This window comes from Protomyctophum parallelum, assembly GCF_964188405.1.
Source record: "Protomyctophum parallelum genome assembly, chromosome: 9".
Taxonomy (NCBI): Eukaryota; Metazoa; Chordata; class Actinopteri; order Myctophiformes; family Myctophidae; genus Protomyctophum; species Protomyctophum parallelum.
In genome coordinates, this window is record NC_139706.1 from 51,092,490 (window position 1) to 51,119,348 (window position 26,859).

A 26,859-nucleotide genomic window follows, 5' to 3' on the forward strand; every position below is an offset into this window, starting at 1 on the left:
CAGAACTCTCTCCTCCATACACCGGGCCACAGCTGGACCAGAACTCTCTCCTCCATCCTCCATACACCGGGCTACAGCTGGGCCAGTACTCTCTCCTCCATCCTCCATACACCGGGCCACAGCTGGACCAGTACTCTCCTCCATCCTCCATACACCGGGCCACAGCTGGACCAGTACTCTCTCCTCCCAGTACCAACGGCACCGACCACCGGGACCCAGCCTCATCTTCTCTCTGACTCAGCCTTGGCTGTGTGTAGTCTATGGAGGCCCTGCAGGGATTTATTTAGGGCAGTCTCTCTCCAGGGGTCCATGGGGGGGGGGGGGTCTCTCTCTGGGGTCCAGAGCATGCAGAGCGGGTCCTCTAGGAGAAGAGAGCTGAGCCTGGGGGGGGGGGGGGGGGGGGGGGGGGGGGGGGGGGGGGGTCATCTACCTGCAGGTTGAGAGAGACACCATATACGCTTTTTAGCATCCGCCTTTTTCATACGGCCCATATAAAGTCTTTAGCCAGATTCCAATAGCCCAAAATCTCGGCCACTCGTAGCCGCAATTTGCAACTCTAGATTTTTTTACAATCTGTTGAATCTAGAGTTGCAATACCCTCCATCCACTTCCTATTCATGATTTTCGGTTTCTGATCTGCTGGTCTTAAATGACGTTAAACTCACCAACATTGCAGCTGTAGTCCAAGCTTGAATTATCCTCTTTCAATCTGCCGAGCTTGTTTTTCATAAAAATCCACCGTAGACATGTTATGAGTTACTTTCTGTCCAAAATATTCCAAGAGTGACATTTCCGAGCCGCCATTTGTATTTTTGCAACGTGCTGTAAAACAAGATGTGAGGGGGAGCGCTTGTTTAATAGAAGGCTGTGTGTGACGGGGCGTCGCACTGTGTCTGCCTCTTCTTTGGGTGTCTTACCTGCGCAGGTAAGATTCTATTAAACAAGCGCTCCCCCTCACATCTTGTTTTACGGCACGTTGCAAAAATACAAATGGCGGCTCGGAAATGTCACTCTTGGAATATTTTGGACAGAAAGTAACTCATAACATGTCTACGGTGGATTTCTATGAAAAACAAGCTCGGCAGATTGAAAGAGGATAATTCAAGCTTGGACTACAGCTGCAATGTTGGTGAGTTTAACGTCAATTAAGACCAGCAGATCAGAAACCGAAAATCATGAATAGGAAGTGGATGGAGGGTGTTGCAACTCTAGATTCAACAGATTGTAAAAAAATCTAGAGTTGCAAATTGCGGCTAGGCCACTCGCTCACTCACACTCGCTCGCTCACTCCAGCATGGAGGTGTTACGGTGAAATTGGTGACCTGCTGAAATATGTGACGATCGTGTTGACGTCACATGACATCAGTGTCCGAATGTAAATCGTTAATTGCAGTTTGTTTATTAGCAGAGTTCAATATAGCGGTATTCAGGCCACGTATTTAAAGACCTCCATGTAAGCTGTGTGAAGTCCACAAGATGGTCACATATTTCGACAGGTCACCAATTTCACCATCATTTGCCATGCCGGAGTGACCGAGTGAGAGGTGTGTGTGTGTGTGTGTGTGTGTGTGTGTGTGTGTGTGTGTGTGTGTGTGTGTGTGTGTGTGCATAAGTTCCTCTTCCTCGTGCCATGTTGCCATGTTTTGCAAGAAAAAAAAAACAAGTGACCAGGTCTATGAAAACATGAACCACAAATGAAAAATAGCTGATCTACAAGCTCATTGTGAGGTTGTGTATACTGTCTGTTATTTAAAGAAACACATTGAGAATCAATAGAAATATTTTGAATATTTTGTTTTTTAAACATTTCCATAAGAAAAGGCACAACATAATGTGCAGATGGATGTCTGTGGACAATTACATATTCATCTGGGGCTCCTTGATGTGAAGACATGTGGAAGCAAGCCCAAATAATAAGCAACTACTGTACACTTTAGAATCAAGACAAAACAACACATCAACCAGCAACTACTGTACACTTTAGAATCAAGACAAAACAACACATCAACCAGCAACTACTGTACACTTTAGAATCAAGACAAAAACACATCAACCAGCAACTACTGTACACTTTAGAATCAAGACAAAAAAACACATCAACCAGCAACTACTGTACACTTTAGAATCAAGACAAAAAAACACATCAACCAGCAACTACTGTACACTTTAGAATCAAGACAAAAAAAAACATCAACCAGCAACTACTGTACACTTTAGAATCAAGACAAAAAAAACATCAACCAGCAACTACTGTACACTTTAGAATCAAGACAAAAAAACACATCAACCAGCAACTACTGTACACTTTAGAATCAAGACAAAAAAAACATCAACCAGCAACTACTGTACACTTTAGAATCAAGACAAAAAAAAACATCAACCAGCAACTACTGTACACTTTAGAATCAAGACAAAAAAACACATCAACCAGCAACTACTGTACACTTTAGAATCAAGACAAAAAAACACATCAACCAGCAACTACTGTACACTTTAGAATCAAGACAAAAAAACACATCAACCAGCAACTACTGTACACTTTAGAATCAAGACAAAAAAACACATCAACCAGCAACTACTGTACACTTTAGAATCAAGACAAAAAAACACATCAACCAGCAACTACTGTACACTTTAGAATCATGACAAAAAAACACATCAACCAGCAACTACTGTACACTTTAGAATCAAGACAAAAAAAACATCAACCAGCAACTACTGTACACTTTAGAATCAAGACAAAAAAACACATCAACCAGCAACTACTGTACACTTTAGAATCAAGACAAAAAAACACATCAACCAGCAACTACTGTACACTTTAGAATCAAGACAAAAAAACACATCAACCAGCAACTACTGTACACTTTAGAATCAAGACAAAAAAACATATCAACCAGCAACTACTGTACACTTTAGAATCAAGACAAAAAAACACATCAACCAGCAACTACTGTACACTTTAGAATCAAGACAAAAGAACACATCAACCAGCAACTACTGTACACTTTAGAATCATGACAAAAAAACACATCAACCAGCAACTACTGTACACTTTAGAATCAAGACAAAACAACACATCAACCAGCAACTACTGTACACTTTAGAATCAAGACAAAAAAACACATCAACCAGCAACTACTGTACACTTTAGAATCAAGACAAAAAAACACATCAACCAGCAACTACTGTACACTTTAGAATCAAGACAAAAAAACACATCAACCAGCAACTACTGTACACTTTAGAATCAAGACAAAAAAAACATCAACCAGCAACTACTGTACACTTTAGAATCAAGACAAAAAAAAACATCAACCAGCAACTACTGTACACTTTAGAATCAAGACAAAAAAACACATCAACCAGCAACTACTGTACACTTTAGAATCAAGACAAAAAAACACATCAACCAGCAACTACTGTACACTTTAGAATCAAGACAAAACAACACATCAACCAGCAACTACTGTACACTTTAGAATCAAGACAAAAAAACATCAACCAGCAACTACTGTACACTTTAGAATCAAGACAAAAAAACACATCAACCAGCAACTACTGTACACTTTAGAATCAAGACAAAAAAACACATCAACCAGCAACTACTGTACACTTTAGAATCAAGACAAAAAAACACAGCAACCAGCAACTACTGTACACTTTAGAATCAAGACAAAACAACACATCAACCAGCAACTACTGTACACTTTAGAATCAAGACAAAAAAACACATCAACCAGCAACTACTGTACACTTTAGAATCAAGACAAAAAAACACATCAACCAGCAACTACTGTACACTTTAGAATCATGACAAAAAAAAACATCAACCAGCAACTACTGTACACTTTAGAATCAAGACAAAAAAAAACATCAACCAGCAACTACTGTACACTTTAGAATCAAGACAAAAAAACACATCAACCAGCAACTACTGTACACTTTAGAATCAAGACAAAAAAACACATCAACCAGCAACTACTGTACACTTTAGAATCAAGACAAAAAAAAACATCAACCAGCAACTACTGTACACTTTAGAATCAAGACAAAAAAACACATCAACCAGCAACTACTGTACACTTTAGAATCAAGACAAAAAACACATCAACCAGCAACTACTGTACACTTTAGAATCAAGACAAAAAAACACATCAACCAGCAACTACTGTACACTTTAGAATCAAGACAAAAAAACACATCAACCAGCAACTACTGTACACTTTAGAATCAAGACAAAAAAACACATCAACCAGCAACTACTGTACACTTTAGAATCAAGACAAAAAAACACATCAACCAGCAACTACTGTACACTTTAGAATCAAGACAAAAAAACACATCAACCAGCAACTACTGTACACTTTAGAATCATGACAAAAAAACACATCAACCAGCAACTACTGTACACTTTAGAATCAAGACAAAAAAACACATCAACCAGCAACTACTGTACACTTTAGAATCAAGACAAAAAAACACAGCAACCAGCAACTACTGTACACTTTAGAATCAAGACAAAACAACACATCAACCAGCAACTACTGTACACTTTAGAATCAAGACAAAAAAACACATCAACCAGCAACTACTGTACACTTTAGAATCAAGACAAAAAAACACATCAACCAGCAACTACTGTACACTTTAGAATCAAGACAAAAAAACACATCAACCAGCAACTACTGTACACTTTAGAATCAAGACAAAAAAACACATCAACCAGCAACTACTGTACACTTTAGAATCATGACAAAAAACACATCAACCAGCAACTACTGTACACTTTAGAATCAAGACAAAAAAACACATCAACCAGCAACTACTGTACACTTTAGAATCATGACAAAAAAACACATCAACCAGCAACTACTGTACACTTTAGAATCATGACAAAAAAACACATCAACCAGCAACTACTGTACACTTTAGAATCAAGACAAAAAAACACATCAACCAGCAACTACTGTACACTTTAGAATCAAGACAAAAAAACACATCAACCAGCAACTACTGTACACTTTAGAATCAAGACAAAAAAACACATCAACCAGCAACTACTGTACACTTTAGAATCATGACAAAAAAAACCATCAACCAGCAACTACTGTACACTTTAGAATCAAGACAAAAAAACACATCAACCAGCAACTACTGTACACTTTAGAAGCAAGACAAAAAAACATATCAACCAGCAACTACTGTACACTTTAGAATCAAGACAAAAAAACACATCAACCAGCAACTACTGTACACTTTAGAATCAAGACAAAAAAACACATCAACCAGCAACTACTGTACACTTTAGAATCATGACAAAAAAACACATCAACCAGCAACTACTGTACACTTTAGAATCAAGACAAAACAACACATCAACCAGCAACTACTGTACACTTTAGAATCAAGACAAAAAAACACATCAACCAGCAACTACTGTACACTTTAGAATCAAGACAAAAAAACACATCAACCAGCAACTACTGTACACTTTAGAATCAAGACAAAAAAACACATCAACCAGCAACTACTGTACACTTTAGAATCATGACAAAAAAACACATCAACCAGCAACTACTGTACACTTTAGAATCAAGACAAAAAAACACATCAACCAGCAACTACTGTACACTTTAGAATCAAGACAAAAAAACACATCAACCAGCAACTACTGTACACTTTAGAATCAAGACAAAAAAACACAGCAACCAGCAACTACTGTACACTTTAGAATCAAGACAAAACAACACATCAACCAGCAACTACTGTACACTTTAGAATCAAGACAAAAAAACACATCAACCAGCAACTACTGTACACTTTAGAATCAAGACAAAAAAACACATCAACCAGCAACTACTGTACACTTTAGAATCATGACAAAAAAAAACATCAACCAGCAACTACTGTACACTTTAGAATCAAGACAAAAAAAAACATCAACCAGCAACTACTGTACACTTTAGAATCAAGACAAAAAAACACATCAACCAGCAACTACTGTACACTTTAGAATCAAGACAAAAAAACACATCAACCAGCAACTACTGTACACTTTAGAATCAAGACAAAAAAACACATCAACCAGCAACTACTGTACACTTTAGAATCAAGACAAAAAAAAACATCAACCAGCAACTACTGTACACTTTAGAATCAAGACAAAAAAACACATCAACCAGCAACTACTGTACACTTTAGAATCAAGACAAAAAACACATCAACCAGCAACTACTGTACACTTTAGAATCAAGACAAAAAAACACATCAACCAGCAACTACTGTACACTTTAGAATCAAGACAAAACAACACATCAACCAGCAACTACTGTACACTTTAGAATCAAGACAAAAAAACATCAACCAGCAACTACTGTACACTTTAGAATCAAGACAAAAAAACACATCAACCAGCAACTACTGTACACTTTAGAATCAAGACAAAAAAACACATCAACCAGCAACTACTGTACACTTTAGAATCATGACAAAAAAACACATCAACCAGCAACTACTGTACACTTTAGAATCAAGACAAAAAAACACATCAACCAGCAACTACTGTACACTTTAGAATCATGACAAAAAAAACCATCAACCAGCAACTACTGTACACTTTAGAATCAAGACAAAAAAACACATCAACCAGCAACTACTGTACACTTTAGAATCAAGACAAAACAACACATCAACCAGCAACTACTGTACACTTTAGAATCAAGACAAAAAAACACATAAACCAGCAACTACTGTACACTTTAGAATCAAGACAAAAAAACACATCAACCAGCAACTACTGTACACTTTAGAATCAAGACAAAAAAACACATCAACCAGCAACTACTGTACACTTTAGAATCATGACAAAACAACACATCAACCAGCAACTACTGTACACTTTAGAATCAAGACAAAAAAACACATCAACCATCAACTACTGTACACTTTAGAATCAAGACAAAAAAACACATCAACCAGCAACTACTGTACACTTTAGAATCAAGACAAAAAAACACATCAACCAGCAACTACTGTACACTTTAGAATCAAGACAAAAAAACACATCAACCAGCAACTACTGTACACTTTAGAATCAAGACAAAAAAAAACATCAACCAGCAACTACTGTACACTTTAGAATCAAGACAAAAAAACACATCAACCAGCAACTACTGTACACTTTAGAATCATGACAAAACAACACATCAACCAGCAACTACTGTACACTTTAGAATCAAGACAAAAAAACACATCAACCAGCAACTACTGTACACTTTAGAATCAAGACAAAAAAACACATCAACCAGCAACTACTGTACACTTTAGAATCAAGACAAAAAAAAAACATCAACCAGCAACTACTGTACACTTTAGAATCAAGACAAAAAAACACATCAACCAGCAACTACTGTACACTTTAGAATCAAGACAAAAAAACACATCAACCAGCAACTACTGTACACTTTAGAATCAAGACAAAAAAACACATCAACCAGCAACTACTGTACACTTTAGAATCAAGACAAAAAAAAACATCAACCAGCAACTACTGTACACTTTAGAATCAAGACAAAAAAACACATCAACCAGCAACTACTGTACACTTTAGAATCAAGACAAAAAAACACATCAACCAGCAACTACTGTACACTTTAGAATCAAGACAAAAAAACACATCAACCAGCAACTACTGTACACTTTAGAATCAAGACAAAAAAACACATCAACCAGCAACTACTGTACACTTTAGAATCAAGACAAAAAAAAACATCAACCAGCAACTACTGTACACTTTAGAATCAAGACAAAAAAACACATCAACCAGCAACTACTGTACACTTTAGAATCAAGACAAAAAAACACATCAACCAGCAACTACTGTACACTTTAGAATCAAGACAAAAAAAAACATCAACCAGCAACTACTGTACACTTTAGAATCAAGACAAAAAAACACATCAACCAGCAACTACTGTACACTTTAGAATCAAGACAAAAAACCCATCAACCAGCAACTACTGTACACTTTAGAATCAAGACAAAAAACCCATCAACCAGCAACTACTGTACACTTTAGAATCAAGACAAAAAAACACATCAACCAGCAACTACTGTACACTTTAGAATCAAGACAAAAAAAACATCAACCAGCAACTACTGTACACTTTAGAATCAAGACAAAAAAAACATCAACCAGCAACTACTGTACACTTTAGAATCAAGACAAAAACAAATCATCAACCAGCTACTACCAATGATTTATTATAAGTGACTTTACAGAGAAACAACAAGTCAAAGGTTGCTTATATTAAGCAGACATGGCAACACGGCAATTCAATTCAAAGGGCTTTATTGGCATGAGAAAACATACGTTTACATTGCCAAAGCAGAAAGAATACAACAATACAGTAATACAATCAAAACAAAAATGTACACACACACACACACACACACACACACACACACACACACAGTGCCTTGGCCTGGCCTGGCGGGGAAACACGTGGATAATAAGAAAGTAATTTAGAATGAAAGAAAGTATGCCGACCAAGAGCCACATACTGGACACTTCACAACTCACTACTTTTACTTGTTTATAAAGCTCTCAATGGTCTCACACCTTCCTACCTGTATACTTGACTGCCTGCCTAAATATGTCCCAAACCGCCCCCTAAGGTCTTCCACTGCTGGCCTGCTCGCTTTGCCTAAAAAAATGGCAACTAAAAAATACGGGGAAGCAGCTTTTTGCTTCTACGGGCTGCCGGCATGGAACAAGCTCCCACTGTACCTTCGTCAGGCAGCCTCTGTAGACATTTTTAAAGCTCAGCTCAAGACCCACCTCTACACTCTTGCTTTTAATTGATCTTTAAAATAAATTCTTATTCATGTCCTCACTGTATTGCATTACTGCTCTTGTGTTTTAATGTTTATGCCTTGCATTTCTTTTCTCCATTGTTCTGTAAAGCACTTTGAGCTGCATTTCATGTCATGAAAGGTGCTCTACAAATAAAGTATATATTATTAGCATTACTAGCAGCAGACAACACAGCGGACCATGAAACCAAACATGAACAGATCAACCATTCAAAAGTTCAAGAAGACAAAAAACTAGGTGTCGTCATTCATCTTTACTTTACTTAAGTAACAGAAATACAAAATACAATAAATAAATGGCATTCACATGCAAACTTCTTGACACAACATTATACAATAGACTTACAGACGTGGCCTTCTGAGGGCTTGTAGTCAAAGGAAAGGCAGAAAGTGAGCTCTGCACAGCACCAAACATTTCACACACTGAGCATCAGCGCACTGAAAACACACCAAGCTGAACCCAACTACCAATCAGGCTGCTAATACAATGAGTCAGTGAGTTGCAAACTCAAAACACGCCAGCAGGTGGCACACTTTTCACTTGAACACAAAAGGTTATCACATTATTTCAGAATACACTTCTATGTAGAATATAGCCATGGCACCTACTGTAGGGCCATGACAATCTCAAGAGTTAAAGACCTATAAGGGTCCATTTGGTTACCAACTCTCCATCATTTAGAAGTTTAGCTGCAGGGACCACCTGGGATCCCCTCAAGGACCACTGGTGGTCACCAGTGTTATTTTCGTCGACTAAAACAAAGGGCCGATTCATACTCCTATTTTAGAGCCGAATAAAAGTGGGTTCGGGGGGGGGGGGGGGGGGTACCGTCCTAAAGTCGGCTCTTCGGTGCTACTGAAAATTTCTGACGAGCCGAAATCATTTGGGCACTACAGCGCCGAAACAGCGTTAAAATAGGAGTATGAATCGGCCCAAAGACGAAAAATTTCCCTCGACTACGTTTTTCCACTGAAGAAAACTAAATGTAAACTAAATGAAAACTGTGCTATGATGACTAAAACTAAGACTAAATATACTGACAATTTCGTCAACAAATAAAAACTAGACTAAAATGTTAGGAAGGGGACTAGTGGACAAGAGATCCAGTATAAGTCATTTTACACTTGGTTGTTGCGACGCGTTGTGAGCTTGTAGATCGGCTATTTTCAGCAAGTGTAAAAACACTCATTACGACGGCATCAAGACACCGCCAAAATACATTTTAGTCGACTAAATCAACTGTAGATTTAGTCGACTAAAACTAGACTTACACTAAGACATTCCAGGTGACTAAAATGTGACTAAAACTAAATGAAATTTCAGTCCAAAGACTATGACTAAAACTAAAATAGACATTTGCTGCCAAAAACAACACTGGTGGTCGGTCACCCCTTCCATCTCTCTCCCCCATGTCCTGACAGCCTATACTCTCTATAAAGAATATAAAATAAAGGCGAAAACAACATTTAAAATAGTATTATATTTAGTCGGCTGAAACTATATATATAGACCAAAACTAAAACGTCCCAGATGACAAAGAATGAGACTAAAACTAAATGAAAAAAACTTATAGTCAAAAGACTATAATATGACAACTCAATTAGAACGCACCGCTGGCTCAATGCCAGGGATTAAATTAACCATTTAACCCATTCTGAACGGAAACCCATTTTGGTGTTGGCATCATGTTATGTTTTAGCTATTTAAAAATAGCAGATCTACAAGCTCATAGCGCGCCACCGAGTGGCGCGCTACGAGCTTGTAGGTCTGCTATTTTTGAAAAATCGAAGAGCGACTGACATAGAAGACATTTTTTAGAATCTGATCTCAGGTCAGAATGGAAAACTGTCAGGATGTAGAAGACATTTTTATAGAATCTGATCTCAGGTCAGAATGGAAAACTGTCAGGATGTAGAAGACAATTTTTAGAATCTGATCTCAGGTCAGAATGGAAAACTGTCAGGATGTAGAAGACATTTTTATAGAATCTGATCTCAGGTCAGAATGGAAAACTGTCAGGATGTAGAAGACATTTTTTTTAAATCTGATCTCAGGTCAGAATGGAAAACTGTCAGGTTGTAGAAGACAATTTTTAGAATCTGATCTCAGGTCAGAATGAAAACTGTCAGGATGTAGAAGACAATTTTTAGAATCTGATCTCAGGTCAGAATGGAAAACTGTCAGGATGTAGAAGACATTTTTAGAATCTGATCTCAGGTCAGAATGGAAAACTGTCAGGATGTAGAAGACATTGTGCATTGCATTCACCCATTCACACACACACACACACACACACACACACACACACACACACACACACACACACACACACACACACCTTTACATAGATTGTGCATTACATTCACCCATTCACACACACACACACACACACACACACACACACACACACACACACACACACACACACACACACACACACACACACACACACACACCTTTACATAGATTGTGCATTACATTCACCCATTCACACACACACACACACACACACACACACACACACACACACACACACACACACACACACACACACACACACACACACACACACACACACACACACACACACCTTTACATAGATTGTGCATTACATTCACCCATTCACACACACACACACACACACACACACACACACACACACACACACACCTTTAGATTGTGCATTACATTCACCCATTCACACACACATTCACACACCTTTACATAGATTGTGCATTACATTCACCCATTACAATTTACAATTTAGGCATTTAGCAGACGCTCTTAATCCAGAGCGACTTACATTTAAGCAAGAACAAAAAAGCATGGGAATACATCACATGAAAGCATTTATCATGAAACATGCGTAAGCTAAGAAAGTAACAGTGGAATATCTTGAAACTATACATACACTATACATATAAACTATACATATTTACTACTATGCTATACATATGTACTATGGCGTGCTATGACTATATACAATACAATTATAGTGCTGTCTACATAACATGCTATAAGTCTGTGTCAAATGCTATCTAAGCCAACAGAAATGCTATCTAAGGGGTTAGGTTAAGTGCTGTGGGCCATGATGGAGTCTAAAAAGGTGGGTTTTCAGGCTACGGCGGAGGATTGGGAGTGATGCTGCAGTTCTGACTGCAACGGGAAGTGCATTCCACAGTTTTGGAGCCAGAAGGGAGAAGAGTTTGGGACGTGTGGAGCGTTGTTGTCCCGGCGTTTTTAGTGAGGGTACTTCCAGCTTCCCTGCGTTGGCTGATCTGAGTGCGCGGGAGGGTTTGTAGGGTTCAATCACACACACATTCACACACCTTTACATAGATTGTGCATTACATTCACACACAGATTGCAGCGGAAGCCATGCAAGGTATACCAACCAGCACATCGGGAGCAATGTGGGGTTCAGTGTCTTTGCCCAAGGACACTTCCACATGTAGACAGGAGGAGGAGGAGCCGGGATTCGAACCGCCGACCCACGGATCATTGGACGACCTGCTCTACCTCCTGAGCCACAGTCGCCTCTGATTGGACGACCTGCTCTACCTCCTGAGCCACAGTCGCCTCTGATTGGACGACCTGCTCTACCTCCTGAGCCACAGTCGCCTCTGATTGGACGACCTGCTCTACCTCCTGAGCCACAGTCGCCTCTGATTGGACGACCTGCTCTACCTCCTGAGCCACAGTCGCCTCTGATTGGACGACCTGCTCTACCTCCTGAGCCACAGTCGCCTCTGATTGGACGACCTGCTCTACCTCCTGAGCCACAGTCGCCTCTGATTGGACGACCTGCTCTACCTCCTGAGCCACAGTCGCCCATTGTCGTTCCTTGTTCCTTGTATCTGTTTTTTACCTCGCTTGTATGGTTACATATTACATTTGGTAATGTGACATATATATGGCTGATGAAAAAACATTGATATTAAATATTGATGACGACAGTTAAATAGAATCGTTTAAATGTGACGCGTTATGTATAATGTGACTTTGTCATAGTCCGACGGTACAGTATGTTATAGGAGATGTATTTGGCCCGCTTGGGTGTTTTTGGGTGTATTATGGCCCCCCTTTGGGAAAACAGTGTGGACACCCCCCTGCCCTAAATGGTCCTGCCCCCTCCTATATTAGCGCCCCCTGTCTGTCACTATAGGACACTTATAACCTCCATCCCAAACTAAAAGGTGAATTAGCGCCCCCTGTCTGTCACTATAGGACACTTATAACCTCCATCCCAAACTAAAAGGTGAATTAGCGCCCCCTGTCTGTCACTATAGGACACTTACAACCTGAGATCAGATTCATACGAGGTCTTCCACTGGACACACACTGGGTCTGATGAACCCATTCTGACCTGAGATCAGATTCATACGAGGTTTCCACTGGACACACACACTGGGTCTGATGAACCCATTCTGACCTGAGATCAGATTCATACGAGGTTTCCACTGGACACACACACACTGGGTCTGATGAACCCATTCTGACCTGAGATCAGATTCATACGAGGTTTCCACTGGACACACACACTGGGTCTGATGAACCCATTCTGACCTGAGATCAGATTCATACGAGGTTTCCACTGGACACACACACTGGGTCTGATGAACCCATTCTGACCTGAGATCAGATTCATACGAGGTTTCCACTGGACACACACTGGGTCTGATTAATCCATTCTGACCTGAAAAAAAATGGCTGTCGTTCTTCGATTTTTCAAAAATAGCAGACCTACAAGCTCGTAGCGCGCCACTCGGTGGCGCGCTATGAGCTTGTAGATCTGCTATTTTTCAATAGCTAAAGCATAACATGATGCTAACACCAAAATGGGTTCCCGTTCAGAATGGGTTAAAAGTGCCATATAGGGTATGGTATACCTCCCTATAATGACTGGTTTTACTTGCTGAAAATAGACGATCTACAAGCCCACAACGCGTCGCAGCGCGCCGCGTTGTGAGCTTGTAGATCGGCTATTTTCAGCATGCAACACATTGTAAAATGACTTATACTGGATCTCTTGTCCACTATAGTCCCTTCCTAACATTTTAGTGTTTGGATTTGTTTATTGTTTATAAGGATCCCCATTATAGCTTTTGCCTTGAAACAAGCTAGTCTTCCTGGGGTCTGACACAGACAAACATTTAACATTCAACAAAAGGCAATACTTACAATTCTTTACAAACACTATAACTCAAAATAAAACATAGTAAAACAAAATATAAAGTAAGAAATAAAATAACATAGGAGGAAATAAAAAACAAAGAAAAACATAGCAAAAAAAATCACTTTCAACAAATACATACATTTGAATTATTATCTTCCCATGGGTTACTGCAGTATGGTTTACATAAGCTGTTCTTTGTTTGTTGATGAAATTGTCAGCATATTTAGTCTTAGTTTTAGTCGTCATATAGCTTACTTTTCATTTAGATTCCATTTAGTTTTCTCCTTTTTTTTATTTTTATTTTTTTTTTATCCCACGATTTTGTAACCCATTTTTCACCCCTGTGTCAATCATCTAATGTGATCCTGGGCTCTACACACCCTCCACCAACCTAGTCCCCATATATGGGGGACAAGGGGAGACCAACCTAGTCCCCATATATGGGGGACAAGGGGAGACCAACCTAGTCCCCATATATGGGGGACAAGGGGAGACCAACCTAGTCCCCATATATGGGGGACAAGGGGACATGCTTCCTTCATGCCTGAGTGTCCAAGTTGCTCCTTTACACCTGACAGGGGGGAGTTTCCCTGGTTGGACGTAGCGCGTGGAAGGAACACGTTATTCCAACCAGTTCCTTTCCCCTCCATCAGGCGCCCCGGCTGGCCAGGGGGAGGCAGTATAGAGACCAGTTCCTTTCCCCTCCATCAGGCGCCCCGGCTGGCCAGGGGGAGGCAGTATAGAGACCAGTTCCTTTCCCCTCCATCAGGCGCCCCGGCTGGCCAGGGGGAGGCAGTATAGAGACCAGTTCCTTTCCCCTCCATCAGGCGCCCCGGCTGGCCAGGGGGAGGCAGTATAGAGACCGGTTCCTTTCCCCTCCATCAGGCGCCCCGGCTGGCCAGGGGGAGGCAGTATAGAGACCAGTTCCTTTCCCCTCCATCAGGCGCCCCGGCTGGCCAGGGGGAGGCAGTATAGAGACCAGGATTGCAATTGATTTATAAAGCAAATATCTCTGCACTGGGGAAATTGCCAACATAACTATATACTGTATGAAATATTAAATGTATCCGTTTGTAAGAAGAGATCCTTAATAGATAAGGTTCTCCCGCTCAGCTCCGTTTGCTAGAACCAGTGTTGTTTTTGGCGAGAAATTTCTATTTTAGTTTTAGTCATAGTCTTTGGACTGAAACTTCATTTAGTTTTAGTCACATTTTAGTCACCTGGAATGTCTTAGTGTTGGTCTAGTTTTAGTCGACTAAATGTCATGAGATTTTAGTCGACTAAATCTAGTTGATTTAGTCGACTAAAATGTATTTTGGCGGGCCTTGATGCCGTCGTAATGAGTGTTTTTACACTTGCTGAAAATAGCCGATCTACAAGCTCACAACGCATTGCGTACCCAGTTACCCTGGGTAAACATAGTACCTTTCCTTTCCTTAGTCCAGTTACCCTGGGTAAACATAGTACCTTTCCTTTCCTTAGTCCAGTTACCCTGGGTAAACATAGTACCTTTCCTTTCCTTAGTCCAGTTACCCTGGGTAAACATAGTACCTTTCCTTTCCTTAGTCCAGTTACCCTGGGTAAACATGGTACCTTTCCTTTCCTTAGTCCAGTTACCCTGGGTAAACATAGTACCTTTCCTTTCCTTAGTCCAGTTACCCTGGGTAAACATAGTACCTTTCCTTTCCTTAGTCCAGTTACCCTGCAGGGTAAACATAGTACCTTTCCTTTCCTTAGTCCAGTTACCCTGGGTAAACATAGTACCTTTCCTTTCCTTAGTCCAGTTACCCTGGGTAAACATAGTACCTTTCCTTTCCTTAGTCCAGTTACCCTGGGTAAACATAGTACCTTTCCTTTCCTTAGTCCAGTTACCCTGGGTAAACATAGTACCTTTCCTTTCCTTAGTCCAGTTACCCTGGGTAAACATAGTACCTTTCCTTTCCTTAGTCCAGTTACCCTGGGTAAACATAGTACCTTTCCTTTCCTTAGTCCAGTTACCCTGGGTAAACATAGTACCTTTCCTTTCCTTAGTCCAGTTACCCTGGGTAAACATAGTACCTTTCCTTTCCTTAGTCCAGTTACCCTGGGTAAACATGGTACCTTTCCTTTCCTTAGTCCAGTTACCCTGGGTAAACATGGTACCTTTCCTTTCCTTAGTCCAGTTACCCTGGGTAAACATAGTACCTTTCCTTTCCTTAGTCCAGTTACCCTGGGTAAACATAGTACCTTTCCTTTCCTTAGTCCAGTTACCCTGGGTAAACATAGTACCTTTCCTTTCCTTAGTCCAGTTACCCTGGGTAAATATAGTACCTTTCCTTTCCTTAGTACAGTTACCCTGGGTAAACATAGTACCTTTCCTTTCCTTAGTCCAGTTACCCTGGGTAAACATAGTACCTTTCCTTTCCTTAGTCCAGTTACCCTGGGTAAATATAGTACCTTTCCTTTCCTTAGTCCAGTTACCCTGGGTAAACATAGTACCTTTCCTTTCCTTAGTCCAGTTACCCTGGGTAAACATAGTACCTTTCCTTTCCTTAGTCCAGTTACCCTGGGTAAATATAGTACCTTTCCTTTCCTTAGTCCAGTTACCCTGGGTAAACATAGTACCTTTCCTTTCCTTAGTCCAGTTACCCTGGGTAAACATAGTACCTTTCCTTTCCTTAGTCCAGTTACCCTGGGTAAACATAGTACCTTTCCTTTCCTTAGTCCAGTTACCCTGGGTAAACATAGTACCTTTCCTTTCCTTAGTCCAGTTACCCTGGGTAAACATAGTACCTTTCCTTTCCTTAGTCCAGTTACCCTGGGTAAACATAGTACCTTTCCTTTCCTTAGTCCAGTTACCCTGGGTAAACATATTACCTTTCCTTTCCTTAGTCCAGTTACCCTGCAGGGTAAACATAGTACCTTTCCTTTCCTTAGTCCAGTTACCCTGGGTAAACATAGTACCTTTCCTTTCCTTAGTCCAGTTACCCTGGGTAAACATAGTACCTTTCCTTTCCTTAGTCCAGTTACCCTGGGTAAACATAGTACCTTTCCTTTCCTTAGTCTAGTTACCCTGGGTAAACATAGTACCTTTCCTTTCCTTAGTCCAGTTACCCTGGGTAAACATAGTACCTTTCCTTTCCTTAGTCCAGTTACCCTGGGTAAACATAGTACCTTTCCTTTCCTTAGTCCAGTTACCCTGGGTAAACATAGTACCTTTCCTTTCCTTAGTCCAGTTACCCTGCGTAAACATAGTACCTTTCCTTTCCTTAGTCCAGTTACCCTGGGTAAACATAGTACCTTTCCTTTCCTTAGTCCAGTTACCCTGGGTAAACATAGTACCTTTCCTTTCCTTAGTCCAGTTACCCTGGGTAAACATAGTACCTTTCCTTTCCTTAGTCCAGTTACCCTGCAGGGTAACCATAGTACCTTTCCTTTCCTTAGTCCAGTTACCCTGCAGGGTAAACATAGTACCTTTCCTTTCCTTAGTCCAGTTACCCTGGGTAAACATAGTACCTTTCCTTTCCTTAGTCCAGTTACCCTGGGTAAACATAGTACCTTTCCTTTCCTTAGTCCAGTTACCCTGGGTAAACATATTACCTTTCCTTTCCTTAGTCCAGTTACCCTGGGTAAACATAGTACCTTTCCTTTCCTTAGTCCAGTTACCCTGGGTAAACATAGTACCTTTCCTTTCCTTAGTCCAGTTACCCTGGGTAAACATAGTACCTTTCCTTTCCTTAGTCCAGTTACCCTGGGTAAATATAGTACCTTTCCTTTCCTTAGTCCAGTTACCCTGGGTAAACATAGTACCTTTCCTTTCCTTAGTCCAGTTACCCTGGGTAAACATAGTACCTTTCCTTTCCTTAGTCCAGTTACCCTGGGTAAACATAGTACCTTTCCTTTCCTTAGTCCAGTTACCCTGGGTAAACATATTACCTTTCCTTTCCTTAGTCCAGTTACCCTGGGTAAACATAGTACCTTTCCTTTCCTTAGTCCAGTTACCCTGGGTAAACATAGTACCTTTCCTTTCCTTAGTCCAGTTACCCTGGGTAAACATAGTACCTTTCCTTTCCTTAGTCCAGTTACCCTGGGTAAATATAGTACCTTTCCTTTCCTTAGTCCAGTTACCCTGGGTAAACATAGTACCTTTCCTTTCCTTAGTCCAGTTACCCTGGGTAAACATAGTACCTTTCCTTTCCTTAGTCCAGTTACCCTGGGTAAACATAGTACCTTTCCTTTCCTTAGTCCAGTTACCCTGGGTAAACATAGTACCTTTCCTTTCCTTAGTCCAGTTACCCTGGGTAAACATAGTACCTTTCCTTTCCTTAGTCCAGTTACCCTGGGTAAATATAGTACCTTTCCTTTCCTTAGTCCAGTTACCCTGGGTAAACATAGTACCTTTCCTTTCCTTAGTCCAGTTACCCTGGGTAAACATATTACCTTTCCTTTCCTTAGTCCAGTTACCCTGGGTAAACATAGTACCTTTCCTTTCCTTAGTCCAGTTACCCTGGGTAAATATAGTACCTTTCCTTTCCTTAGTCCAGTTACCCTGGGTAAACATAGTACCTTTCCTTTCCTTAGTCCAGTTACCCTGGGTAAATATAGTACCTTTCCTTTCCTTAGTCCAGTTACCCTGGGTAAACATAGTACCTTTCCTTTCCTTAGTCCAGTTACCCTGGGTAAACATAGTACCTTTCCTTTCCTTAGTCCAGTTACCCTGGGTAAACATATTACCTTTCCTTTCCTTAGTCCAGTTACCCTGGGTAAACATAGTACCTTTCCTTTCCTTAGTCCAGTTACCCTGGGTAAACATGGTACCTTTCCTTTCCTTAGTCCAGTTACCCTGGGTAAACATGGTACCTAGTATGTACATAGTATGTTAGCATCATGTTATGCTTTAGCTATTGAAAAATAGCAGATCTACAAGCTCATAGCGCGCCACCGAGTGGCGCGCTATGAGCTTGTAGAGCTTGTAGATTTTTGAAAAACCAACGTTAGTGTACAGGAGGGACACACAGAGGAGATATGATCCAGGTCTTTACATTAAGACACTTACAGTTACCAACGTTACTGTACAGGAGGAGGAGGAGATATGATCCAGGTCTTCACCAGATAGATAATATATGACTTTACAGCCGAGCCCGTTGTCCATTTCTGGGACAGCAGGTATGAGTTGAGCGGGAATTCCCTTAAACCCATTCTGACCTGAGATCAGATTCATACGAGGTTTCCGCTGGACACACACTGGTCTGATGAACCCATTCTGACCTGAGATCAGATTCTAAAAATGTCAGTCGTTCTTAGATTTTTCAAAAAATAGCAGACCTACAAGCTCGTATGAGCTTGTAGATCTGCTATTTTTCAATAGCTAAAGCATAACATGATGCTAACACCAAAATGGGTTCCCGTTCAGAATGGGTTAAACTCTTACCACTAAACTGTCATTCAGACAAGAGAAATCATTTCTTTACACTGTGGGTCCCCGGACCCCCTGAAGGACCCCTGGGGGTCCCCGGACCCCCTGAAGGACCCCTGGGGGTCCCCGGACCCCCCTGAAGGACCCCTGGGGGTCCCCGGACCCCCCTGAAGGACCCCTGGGGGTCCCCGGACCCCCCTGAAGGACCCCTGGGGGTCCCCGGACCCCCTGAAGGACCCCTGGGGGTCCCCGGACCCCCTGAAGGACCCCTGGGGGTCCCCGGCACCACCTCAGTGCACCTTGACAAACTCACCCCAAAACTACATAGAAATCAATCCGGACACTTCTATCATCAATAAGCATTTATTTGATGTTATAGTTTCAGAAATGCTTCCAGAGCATTAGGAATATAATAATAACATGTGTAGCTGCTTATGAACGCTATAGACATTTACAATGTACTTTATGAACGCTATAGACATTTACAATGTACTTTATGAACGCTAATGTACTTTATGAACGCTAGACATTTACAATTGTATACGTCAATATTGCAACAAGGACATTACAGAGTACAACTGATCCATTTTTTTATCTTTTTTTTTTTTTATGAAATAAAATACATAGAAAAAGTAATATAAAACATGGCCTCCTCAAGCATCAGAAGGACAATATCAGCCACCAGAAGCAGAGACGTGTGTTTCCAACCAGTCTAACGTTCATTAGAAGGACAATATCAGCCACCAGAAGCAGAGACGTGTGTTTCCAACCAGTCTAACGTTCATTAGAAGGACAATATCAGCCACCAGAAGCAGAGACGTGTGTTTCCAACCAGTCTAACGTTCATTAGAAGGACAATATCAGCCACCAGAAGCAGAGACGTGTGTTATGAGAGGGTCAATGCACCTGGTGAGGCGTGGCTGTCTGCGTGGCTGTCTGCGTGGTCGTTATGAGAGGGTCAATACACCTGGGGAGGCGTGGCTGTCTGCGTGGCTGTCTGCGTGGTCGTTATGAGAGGGTCAATACACCTGGTGAGGCGTGGAGGCGTAGCGCTGGCACCGATCTGCTATGTCTCTCTCTCTCTTAAACAATGTCTCTCTCTCTCTCTTATAAACAATGTCTCTCTCTCTCTCTCTTATAAACAATGTCTCTCTCTCTCTCTCTCTCTCTCTCTCTCTCTTAACCCATTCTGACCTGAGATCAGATTCATACAAGGTTTCCACTGGACACACACTGGTCTGATTAACCCATTCTGACCTGAGATCAGATTCTAGAAATGTCAGTCGCTCTTCGATTTTTCAAAAATAGCAGATCTACAAGCTCATATCGCGCCACCGAGTGGCGCGATATGAGCTTGTAGATCTGCTATTTTTCAAAAAAAGCATAACATGATGCTAACATGGGTGAGACAGGTATAAATGGGTTACTCTCTCTCTCTCTCTCTCTCTCTCTCTCTCTCTCTCTCTCTCTCTCTCTCTCTCTCTCTCTCTCTCTCTCTCTCTCTCTCTCTCTCTCTCTCTCTCTCTCTCTCTCTCTCTCTCTCTCTCTCTCTCTCTCTCTCTCTCTCTCTCTCTCTCTCTCTCTCTCTCTCTCTCTCTCTCTGATCAGAGACGTTGTCTGTCCTAACAAAGACACACTGTGGAGCCAGCATAAAGCCTAAACCCAGGGTAGAGAGCTTCAGTGGATCTGGTCTGGATGGTATAAAGGTGTGTCAGTGAGTCAGAGGACACTTCATAGAAGGACAGAGTCCCTGCAGGGCAGTCTAGATGCACTGCTACTCTGTAGACAGACTGAGCGCTCTCATCCACTGCTCTGCTGGAGACAGAGGAACCACAATCACTGCTGGAGTCAGACTCACTGCTCTCATCCACTGCTCTGCTGGAGACAGAGGGACCAACAGGGAGGATAGTCTCCCTACTATTGTGATAGACATGGTAACTGTGTCTACCACAGCCCAGACTCCAGGAATGATCATTGAATCCAAGCATCCCACCCTCTGCTCTCCTGCTGATTGCTCTGTAAGCCCCTCCTATCATAACCGTTCCCCTCCACTCTACCTCCCACAGGTAACGGCCTCCAGAAAGACCCTCTGAACACAGAACCTGATCAACATCATCACTAAATCTATCAGGGTGGTCAGCGTATGGCTGAAGCTCCCCCCCCTTTGACCTTGTGACCTCCCTGTTGTCGTCAGACAGACAGAGTGTTCTGCTTGCTGTGTTTGGGTCCAGAGTGAGACGATGGGAATCTGATGAGAAAACAACACAGTAGAAAACATTAAATATTAAACATATTTATACCTGTCTCACCCTCCTCCACCACAGCTACCACCTGTCTCACTCTCCTCCACCCCAGCTACCCCCTGTCTCACCCTCCTCCACCACGGCTACCACCTGTCTCACTCTCCTCCACCCCCGATATCACCTGTCTCACCCTCCTCCACCCCCGATATCACCTGTCTCACCCTCCTCCACCCCGCTACAAGCTGTCTCACCCTCCTCCACCCCGCTATCACCTGTCTCACCCTCCTCCACCCCCGCTACCACCTGTCTCACCCTCCTCCACCCCGCTACAAGCTGCCTCACCCTCCTCCACCCCGCTACAAGCTGTCTCACCCTCCTCCACCCCGCTACAAGCTGTCTCACCCTCCTCCACCCCGCTACCACCTGTCTCACCCTCCTCCACCCCGCTACCACCTGTCTCACCCTCCTCCACCCCGCTACCACCTGTCTCACCCTCCTCCACCCCGCTACCACCTGTCTCACCCTCCTCCACCCCGCTACCACCTGTCTCACCCTCCTCCACCCCGCTACCACCTGTCTCACCCTCCTCCACCCCGCTACAAGCTGTCTCACACTCCTCCACCCCAGCTACCACCTGTCTCACCCTCCTCCACCCCGCTACCACCTGTCTCACCCTCCTCCACCCCGCTACCACCTGTCTCACCCTCCTCCACCCCGCTACCACCTGTCTCACCCTCCTCCACCCCGCTACCACCTGTCTCACCCTCCTCCACCCCGCTACAAGCTGTCTCACCCTCCTCCACCCCAGCTACCACCTGTCTCACCCTCCTCCACCCCGCTACAAGCTGTCTCACCCTCCTCCACCCCAGCTACCACCTGTCTCACACTCCTCCACCCCGCTACCACCTGTCTCACCTTCCTCCACCCCGCTACCACCTGTCTCACCCTCCTCCACCCCGCTACCACCTGTCTCACCCTCCTCCACCCCGCTACCACCTGTCTCACCCTACTCCACCCCGCTACCACCTGTCTCACCCTCCTCCACCCCGCTACCACCTATCTCACCCTCCTCCACCCCGCTACAAGCTGTCTCACCCTCCTCCACCCCGCAACCACCTGTCTCACCCTCCTCCACCCCGCTACCACCTGTCTCACCCTCCTCCACCCCGCTACCACCTGTCTCACCCTCCTCCACCCCGCTACCACCTATCTCACCCTCCTCCACCGCAGCTACCACCTGTCTCACCCTCCTCCACCCCGCTACCACCTGTCTCACCCTCCTCCACCCCACTACAAGCTGTCGCACCCTCCTCCACCCCGCTACAAGCCGTCTCACCCTCCTCCACCCCGCTACCACCTGTCTCACCCTCCTCCACCCAGCTACCACCTGTCTCACCCTCCTCCACCCCAGCTACCACCTGTCTCACCCTCCTCCACCCCAGCTACCACCCGTCGTTTTGGATCTGCAGTTTAGGTACGGGGGATTCGGAGTCCCTATGGTTGGGACTGATGTGTGTGTGTGTGTGTGTGTGTGTGTGTGTGTGTGTGTGTGTGTGTGTGTGTGTGGTTACCAACAAGCATGAACAGACAGAGTGGCGTATGTGTGTGCTTGGGTAATTTCTAGGAGGACAAGTGATGACAAGTGTTGCATCACAATGCGTTGTAGAATAGAAGCTTGTAAAAGCTTGTAGATCTGCTATTTTCAGCATGTAGCCAAGTGTAAAATCAACCATTACTATATGACGACATAAAGGCCGCCAAAATACATTGTAATTGCCTAAATCAATTGAAGATTTAGTCGACTAAAATCTCATGATATTTAGTCAACTAAAACTAGACTAACACAAAAACATTTCAGATGACTAAAATGTAACTAAAACTCAAATAAGCTTTATTCAAAATGACTAAACTACAATCTAAACGTTGCTGTTAAAAGCAACACTGATACGTTTTGCAGAAAACCAATTAGACCTGAGACCAAAGAAACCAAAACCAAAAGACCTGAGACCAGATTCTACAAAATGTAATTTTCCGTTTTCTGAACTTGAGTAAATGTACTTAGTTACTTTCCACCACTGCACATGCCAGTAGCAACACATAGCGGACGGACGGACAGACAGACGGACGGACGGACGGACGGACGGACGGACGGACGGACGGACGGACGGACGGACGGACGGACGGACGGACGGACGGACGGACGGACGGACGGACGGACGGACGGACGGACGGACGGACAGACAGACAGACAGACAGACAGACAGACAGACAGACAGACAGACAGACAGACAGACAGACAGACAGACAGACAGACAGACAGACAGACAGACAGACAGACAGACAGACAGGTACTCACATTGTGTAGGGAGTTGAGGATTAGTCCAGAGTTCTCCTCCATGTTTCACTCTGTAGGAAGTAGAACAACAATGCATCAATGTCTGACTGTCTAACACAACGTCTCTGACACTACAGTGTTTCTGCTACCATTATCTTCACCAGGGCAGGCAGCCTGACCGGACAAACTCACTGCCACCTGGCTTGGACCAGAGGACGTTAAAATACTGTTGTATTTACATTTCTAATATGATTTCTTCCCATGGTACTGGCCAGCAGGCTGTGGTCATACAACGATGCACTGAGGACACTCAAATGGAAACTGTTATGAAATGACTGAGAGGGAACCTTCTGTGTCCTCTCCTGTTAGACCTGCTATTTGAGCTTGTAAATCTGATGTTTGAGCTTGTAGATCTGCTAATTGAGCTTGTAGATCTGCTTTATGAGTTCTCAGAATGCTTAGGCATTTTTATGCCAAATTACAGTTTACATGTGAAGTATGCTACAATATAATCTTTTCATATAATTGTATCGTTTCAATAAAAAGTATATTCCTTACATCCAGCATTATTAATTTGTGTGTAAATATTAACTAAATCAATCAATTTAAAGTTGACTTGAGGGAGTAATGTTCAGATGTGCAGAGTGGGAAGTCGGTCACAATGGTTGTGAAAATCACACCCATGTGAAGTGAGGGGCGCTCTTATCATCGTACATCATCATGGATCATCTCATACTGGCCAATCAGAATGCTTGTTTCCTGTTCTCACAAATTGACGTCATACTTGGCGGACATTTGACCTAATGTCTCCTTTATTGTCGATGGAAAATATGAGACGTGTGGGGACAAGATGACGTACATTTTTCCTTCATTGTCGATGACATTTAATGATTGTGTTGCGAACATTTTGTGGGGACAGAAGCTGTCTATAGGAGGGGCTAGCGCCCCTCAAAAATACAGGTCATCATAATTATGATTCCAAACTCTAGTCTATGAGGTCATAGATTACCCTGGATTCCATATTTGGGCATGCCTCACACGGAACTCCATGTATGGGCATGAAAGGGACACAGACAGACAGACAGACAGACAGACAGACAGACAGACAGACAGACAGACAGACAGACAGACAGACAGACAGACAGACAGACAGACAGACAGACAGACAGACAGACAGACCAAGTCTACTCACTTGAGCGTTTCCAGTCCAGAGAAGTTCTCCAGTCCAGACACCGGCAAGACGTTGAAGGTCAAGTCTAATTCTCTCAGATGAGGATTAGATCTGAGAGCTGAGGCCAGAAGTTCACAGCTTCTCTCTGACAACCAGCAGTTCATCAGTCTAAATGAGAAATAAAACACCACATGTTTGATTGCCTCCTATAAAAGACATTGTTCTGGATAGAAGACAGTGAAGCTGATAACTGGTGATGTCACAGACACAAGAAGGACATCTGCTGGAGCAAAAGACAATACAATTATTTTTATTATCGGCTATGTTTTTAAACATGTTGATAAATCATGAAAAATGCTACAATGTTCTCTTACGGGGTCACTAGAAGACCCCCCTCCCCATGCTAATTTCCCCAGTCAATCACTTAATCCACACTACGCGCCTGACTGTACCTTATCATTATTCTCGTCAAAGTGTGTTACTATGATATCAACCTATTCAATATTAATACTATAATCACATGAATCAATAATATCTGACCGTAGAGTCTCCAATCTACAATGTGGACTCCTCAGTGCGTCACAGAGCAGGTCCATATTTGGCTTCAGGTGGTTGGAACTGATGTCCAGGTGTCTCAGATGGGACGGATTAGAACTGAGAGCTGAAGCCACAACTTCAATGTGTTCCTTCTTGAGGGCTTTGCCAAAACCAACAAGTCTGTAATGACAGATTAAATGTAAAATCAGAGATGATCAAAACAGGTGAGACCAAGTTCACTGTCAAGGAAGTAAACTGAGAGATCTTCTATTGCAGATCTACAAGCTCATATTGTGTCACATTGCGATGTTGCAGATCAGCTATTTTCAAAAACATATTTAAGTAAAATAATTGACAATAATAAATTAACACAATGATGGTGTGGGGGTCCCTGGCACACAATACATTCAGATAGAGGTCTGTTACATAATACATATTAATTCATACAAAGTCATTGGTTTGAGAACCACTGGTTTACATTAAACACTGCAGTGAATGAACCAGCAGTTGTGACCAAGCAGTCTTTTAACACATTTAGACCTGAGGCCGATTCTTAGAAAATGGCTTCACAGTTCTAAATCATCACCCTGTTTCTATGTTCAGTGCACTAGTTCTCAAACTATTTCATGTCAAGGACCCCCAGAATTATATGGAATTGGCTGCGGACCCCCATCTGAAAATATGTTGTTCCAGGGACCCCCCAGGAGAAAAGATTTGAGTTAAAAATGTTTGCTCTGAAAGAATATTCAAAGATTTGCGCCACATTTTCACGATTTAAAATAAATAGCAGATCTACAAGCTTGTAGCGCGGCGCGCTATGAGCTTGTAGACCGGCTTTTTTCAATAGTTATGTATGTATGTAGTATGACATACTACATAATAACTAACATATATCGTGGCACTAGGTGTGGCGCTACGAGCTTGTAGATCTGCTATTTTTCAATACTTAAGCTGTATAAAATAATGCTTAAAACACCAAAAAGGGTTCCCGTCCGAAATGGGGTAATTTGTGATGATTCCACCTCTGTGTGCGTGCATGCGTCCATGCATGCAGTATGCATGTGTGTGCGTGCATGCATGTCTGTTTATTATTTGTATTAATTTGTAATGAATGAATGTAGTAG